Genomic DNA, 6,706 nt, shown 5'->3' on the forward strand with positions numbered 1-6,706 from the left:
CTCTGTAAAAAACATTTTTTTTCATTTATTTTTTTTACATGAGTATATTGTAGCTGTCTTCAGACACACCAGAAGAGGGCATCAGATCTTATTACGATGGCTGTGAGCCGCCATGTGGTTGCTGGGAATTGAACTCAGGGCCTCTGGGAAAACAGCCAGCGCTCTTAACCACTGAGTCATCTCTCCAGCCCTGAGGTGTTACCTCTTAGCTTCATGCTTTAGCTGTCAGCTCCCATATGTTCCCCACCATCATGAACTTTTAGATAAATTTCTTCTTCCTTAAATTGGTTCGTGTCATTTAAGACTTTTTTTTAGTATGTATGTGTGTGTGTGTGTATGTGTGTATGTATGTATGTATGTATGCATGCACGTATCTGTGTACATGTACCCACAGACCAGAAGAGGATATCCCATCCCCTTGAGCTGGATTTATAGGTGATTGTGAACTGTGAGCATTGATGCTGGGAACTGAACTCAGGTCATCTGGACAAACAGTGTGTGCTTTTAACCTCTGTGAGCCTGGTCATGGCATTTTAGGACTTCTCCAGCTCTGTTCCTGGTATTTTATCATAGCAATAGAAAGTAACTAACACATTGACACAACTGGGGTCAGAGCCCTCATGTGTGCTGGACAAACATTCTACTGCTGGGCCACACCCCAGCTTTCCCTCTACTTAGAAGAAAAGCAGTCGTTGTACTCAGGGCCACCCTAATCCAGCATGACCTCATCTTAACTACCTACTCTACAAAAGCCCTATTTCCCATATGAGACTGAAACATCAATATAGCTTTTAGAGGATACAGTTTCAGAGGCTTGTTTACACCTTAATGAAGACTTTGCCACCCCTCTGGGTGTCTGGGTTCAGCACACACAGCAGTACCAGGAAGAGAGACCCTTCGCTGGAACAGCAGACTTCAAGACCCACAGCTGACTCACCTTGGCTTTGCAAACCCACACACAATGCGTACTTTGACTGTGGGCAAATAGTAAGTGTCTACAAATGTATGACACGGAATGTTTAGTGAAGGGAGTGGTTCTGATGTTAAGGTCTGGTTCCACAACTGGTTCTTGATCTGTCAGTAAAGAAAGCCAGAGGCTAATTGTTGGGTGGAGGATACAGGCAGGATTTCCAGGTCCCAGGAGGAAAAGGCAGATGTGAGGAAGGAGAGATGGTCTTTCTGCCATGCTTTGGAGGAAGAAGAATGCGGCAACCATGTGTGGTCTGAGTGAGCTGAGACTTGGCAGGGGTTAGGTGGGTCTAGTTACTGACGTTTAGGGCAAGTAGAGATGTCCTCTGAAAGAACAGCCAGTGCTCATAGCCAATGATAAATCTCTCCAGCTCCTTTTCATAATTTTTAATGTTATTCTAGTTTCATCTTTGTTACCGTAATAAAACATTCTAACAAAAAGCTATTTACAAGAGAAAGATTTTACCTGACCTACAAGTCCAGGTGGCAGTTCATCATTGAGGGAATTCAGAGCAGGAACTCAAGGCAGAAACCTGAAGCAGAAATCATGGAGGAATAGTTTTCTGGCCTAATCACTTATAGGCTCATGCATAGCTAGCTTTCTTACATAGCCCAGGACCTCCCGCCTAGGGTTGGTATCGCCCACGATGTGCTTGGTCCTCTTATATCATTTACTAATAAAGATAGTTTCTTGACATGGCCACAGGTCAATCTGATCTAAGTAATTCTTCAGTTGAGACTTGTCTCATATAATTTGAGGCTGAGTGAAGTTGACAAGGCTATCTATGACAAATGTTAAAACAGTTTTCACACTCAAATGATGGAGTCACTCTGGAGGCTGATGTCACCCCCAGTGCTTGTGAAAAAAGTGTTTTCTTTCTAGGATGGGATCCAGGGCGGCTGTATATTGGAGGAGCCCACTATGGGGTTGTTCCGACATTGTTGTTAGTCACCCAAGACTGTCCTTATATCTCATTCAGCCTTAGAAGAACCTGGAGATGTGAGAGTCTTTGTATCCCTCCTCTGAATGAGTTACTTATCACCAGGCTGCACTCCATTTCCAGCCTCCGTTCTGGTTCTGGTAACAAGACTTCTCCACCCCACCCCCATTCCACTCACGTACCAGCACCCCCCACTACCCCAGGGCCTAGCTCTGGACACTCCAGAGATTTCAGGAGAAATTTGCTGGCCTGAAAATAGAGGTGTCAGTTCCTGAAGAAACCCCCAAAGGTTTGGCTGATGAAACTCTCCCATCAGGTAGTCCATTGGGGTTTGGAAGGCTCCTACCCAGAGTTCTTCTGTACACAGGAGAGCTGACATATGAACACCCACCCTGGGTTTCAGAGTTAGAAAGGTTCTAGCTGTTAGCCCTGAAGACAGGGCCATGTGACTTCTGACAATTCCTGGCTGAGCATGTCCAGGGTGAGAGGCTCCTGTTTCCTGGGCCTCTCCCTTTGTAATCTGGGATGTGGCTTGCTAGCCTGTGGTGCTGTAGGTGGGCTGTGTCTAGAGTTGGACTCTGAAGGAAGGATTACTATAATGCAAGATTGGGCCCCATTTTTCTATTATTTCTTTTTTTGAGGTAGGGTTTATACTGCATTACAGGTCTGAGCCACTATGCCTGGTTTATACAGTGCTGGAGATTGAGGCCAGGGTTCACGTATGCCAAGCAAGTACCCTACCAAGCTATATTTCCAGCCCCAGAAAACTCCAGCTTAAAATACCACACTCTACTTTGTCAGATAGTCAACCTCAAAGCAAGCAGATGCCTTGCTCACCTACCCAGGCCTTCTGTCCTTCTTTCTGTGTGTCTGTTCCTTTGGACAAGTGTGTTCTCATCTGGGACCCCTCCCTATCTGACCCACCACTAGTTAGCTTCCCCTCATTTTTCAGAGTTTACCCATATCTTGTTTGTTTGTTTGTTGCTTGTTTGAGACAGGGTTTCTCTATGTAATCTGTCCCAAAACTCTCTATATAGATTAGGCTGGTTTGAAACTCACAGAGGTTCAACTTTTTCTTCCTTCCAAGTACTAAGACTAAGGGCGTGCAACACCATACTGGCTCTATTCATTTTTAAGATTTATTTTATTTTATGTGTGGGTGTTTTTGCCTGTAGGTATATCCATGCAGTGGCCATTGGAGGACAAAAGAAGGCCTCTGACCCCCTGGAGCTGGAGTCACTGATGATTGCCTGATGGTGTGTTAGTGTTGGGGGTCAGTCCAGAGCCAGTGGAAGAGCAGCCGTGTTCTTAACCGCTCAGTCATCTCTCTAGCTCATAGTTTATTTTTTATTATTTATTTTTACTTAATATGTAGAGGCAGCGTTTTTATCTGTCTGTATGTCTATTTACCATATACAATCAGTGCTCAAGGAGGTGAGAAAAAGGTACCAGATCCAATGTAGATACTGTAAACTGAACCTTGATCCTCTACCAGAACAGCTAGTGCTCTTAAGTGCTCAGCCATCTCTCCAGCCCCTATCTATCCATCTATCTCTATCTATCTATCTATCTATCTATCTATCTATCTATCTATCTATCTATCTATGGAATTAAAATGCTGTGGTTAAAGGTTCATAACACCAATGCTTGGCTCCAAATCATATATTTTTTAAAGAATTACTTATTTTATGTATATGAGTACACTGTAGCTGTCTTCAGACACACCAGAAGAGGGCATCAGATTCCATTACAGATGTTGTGAGCCACCATGTAGTTGCTGGGAACTGAACTCAGGGCCTTCAGAAGAGCAATCAATGCTCTTAATCACTGATCCATCTCTCCAGCCCCCGAACCATATTTTTTAAAAATAAAAATATTTCAGTTTTTGAAACAAGATTGTATAAAGCATAGACTTGCTCATTCTCACTAGTGGGCCTATCCTTGAACGCCTGACTGGCTAGCCTGAATGCTGAGAGCGCTGGCATGTGCAGTCACACCTGGGTTTTGCAGCACTCTTTGAGGGATGACTGAGGTGTACTGGGGAGCTTGACTCAGCACTGCTAAAAAATGTGCCCCATGGGGGTATATTTTTGGCTGTCCCATGACAACGTATACTCCTGAGAAATTACACTGTGCAACAGATCTGGTGTAAAAGTGATTTATTGAGGAAGGGAGGGGGATCTCTGAAAGGAATAGAGGCATATAAGTGAACATCTGTAGACAGGCAAACAGATGGGAACAGAGAGAGCTGGGTGGCTGGTGGTCCTTTCCCCCAGCACACCCCTGCCCGTGGTAGGTGATAATATAAACAGTTGCTAGGTCTCTGAGAGCAGGCCAGGGGAGTCACCTGTACTAACACTGTCTACTGTACCTGTGTCCTGTACCTGGCTGAATCTGATCCTGGCTGTCAGTAGGCACCACACTCTACACAAGTAGACGCCCAGCACATGGATCAGTGGTGAACAACTGACTGGGTGACCAAGTCACATAGAGGCACATCTGTCAGACACAGGGCTGATTTCAGCTTCCACTGAGACCTTCCTCATTGTGAGTAGTAGATTATTCACCCCGAGGACCAGGAAGCCCTGCATTTTTAAGAAGTTTCTTCTCAGGGGCTGGAGAGATGGCTCAGCGGTTAAGAGCACTGACTGCTCATCCAGAAGTCCCAAGTTCAAATCCCAGCAGCACAACCATCTGTAATGAGATCTGATGCCCTCTTCTGGAGTGTCTGAAGACAGCTACAGTGTACTTACATATAATAAATAAATCTTTTTTTAAAAAAAAGTTTCTTTTCCTAAAGGAGAGCCTCCCTAGAAGTTTCATGAGCTGGACTGAGGGTCCATGAGGGCCAATGCGTATGTGAGGAGGCATCACATACAGCCATAGAGTATGAGCTTCAAATAGATTGCTAGGCAGGAAGGGATACTTGATTTCCTTTGCCCAGCAGCCACTTCTCCCAGAATCTACTTGGCCTTGATACAGTACACTCAGTCAGAATATGGTATATGTGGCACCCTTCTGTGCCTAACCAGGCATAGTAGGCTTAAGGACCTACAGCCCACGAGGAAGAAAGAGAACCTTGAGGCCCTTGGCCTTCCTAGAAGAGATGAACCACTCTTTATAGAACATCTTGGCTGATGTCAGCCTAGGCACCTTAGTCAGCCCTAGGATGGCTCTGTGGTAGATCTGAGAATCCCCATGGGCAGCCACACCCTGCCTGCCTGCCTGCCTGTGAAGGATGAGTCAAACAGAGCTCTGTATAGCTCCTGCACCAGCTCACATCTGCACCAGGCAAGGCAGAGTACTTCTTGACTCTCGCAGCCCCAGAGAGCTACAGCTTTGTCCCTGGCAGCCATCTATGCCCTTAGTGCTTCATCATGACATCGCTGTCTATCCACATCAGTTTCTTTTATTTATTTATTTATTTATTTATTTTGGTGCACCATTCCTAGAGGTACTGCAATACTCGGTCGATGCGCGGAGTGGACGAAGCAAGCTCCTATTCCAACTCCTACTTCCAAAAATCCATTTAATATATTGTCCTCTGATAGAGGATGTAAGCTGATAAGAACAGATACTACACTAGATCTTAGCCAGAAGGCCGAGAAGTGATGAGCACCTGGTTTCTTTTTTTTTTTTTTTTTTTTTTTTTTGGTTTTTTTTTTTGAGACAGGGTTTCTCTGTGTAGCCCTGGCTTGTCCTGGAACTCACTCTGTAGACCAGGCTGGCCTTGAACTCAGAGATCCACCTGCCTCTGCCTCCCAAGTGCTGGGATTACAGGCGTGCGCCACCACACCTAGCTTTTTTTTGGGGGGGGGGGGGGAGCACCTGGTTTCTAACAGCATGTGCCTGGGCATCTTGGCTCTGGCTTGCTGCACTGGGTATCTCTCTACACCATATGGGAACATCTTTCTACTAAAGATACTGTTTCCTTTTCCCAAAAGCCTCAGCAGTGCTCTCCTTTCTCTCCACTGAGTAAATGTCACCCCAGAGCTTTTGGAATTATAGGCATGAGACACCATACCAGGCAATAAAATTATAGTTGTAACTTTTCCTCTAAGCTCCTCTAGGACCTGTCCTCCCTGACTGACTCACTGCACTGGTGCAGTACTGCAGGGTCCTCAAGACTCATCTTTGTATAAACCAATATGGTTAAGAGGAAGGGTTATTTATTTATTCATTTATTTACAGACAGGGTTTCTCTATGTAATCCAGGATGTCCTGGAACTTGCTTTGTAGACCAGGCTGACCTTGAATTTAGAGATTCACCTACTTCTGCAGCCTGAGTGCTGGGATTAAAGGTATGAACCACCACTTCCTGGATAAAGGGAGGGTTTTATTGTAGATATGACAAAGAGCACAGTTGGAGGCATCTGGAAGAGTACAGAGCAGAGGGAGAAATTAGTAGACTGAGGGCTGGAGAGATGGCTCAGTGGTTAAGAGCACTGACTGCTCTTCCAAAGGTCCTGAGTTCAATTTCCAGCAACCACATGTTGGTTCACACATGGTGGCTCACAACCATCTTTAATGAGATCTGATGCCCTCTCTTGGGAGTGTCTGTGTCAGAGGAGAGAATAGAGAAAATATAGAAGAGAAAAAAAATCAAAACAAAGCCAATCATCTAAAGGAACATAAAACCAGACCTGGTGGCAGCGGCTCGCGCCTTGACTCCCAGCACTTGTGTTGCACAGGCAGGTGGATTTCTGAGTTCAAGGCCTGCCTGCCTGGTCTACAAAGTCAGTTTTTGGACAACCAAAGCTACACAGAGAAACTCTGTCTCAATCCTTTTCCCCCAA

General features: G+C 45.2%; 1 pseudogene; it reads right to left on the reverse strand.

Annotated features, from left to right (window-relative positions):
* Positions 1 to 5,342: 5,342 nt before the first annotated feature.
* Positions 5,343 to 5,523, reverse strand: LOC127679576 (uncharacterized; annotated as a pseudogene).
* Between the last annotated feature and the right edge of the window lie 1,183 nt (positions 5,524 to 6,706).

This window comes from Apodemus sylvaticus, chromosome 2 (genome assembly GCF_947179515.1).
Source record: "Apodemus sylvaticus chromosome 2, mApoSyl1.1, whole genome shotgun sequence".
In the NCBI taxonomy this organism is placed as follows: Eukaryota; Metazoa; Chordata; class Mammalia; order Rodentia; family Muridae; genus Apodemus; species Apodemus sylvaticus.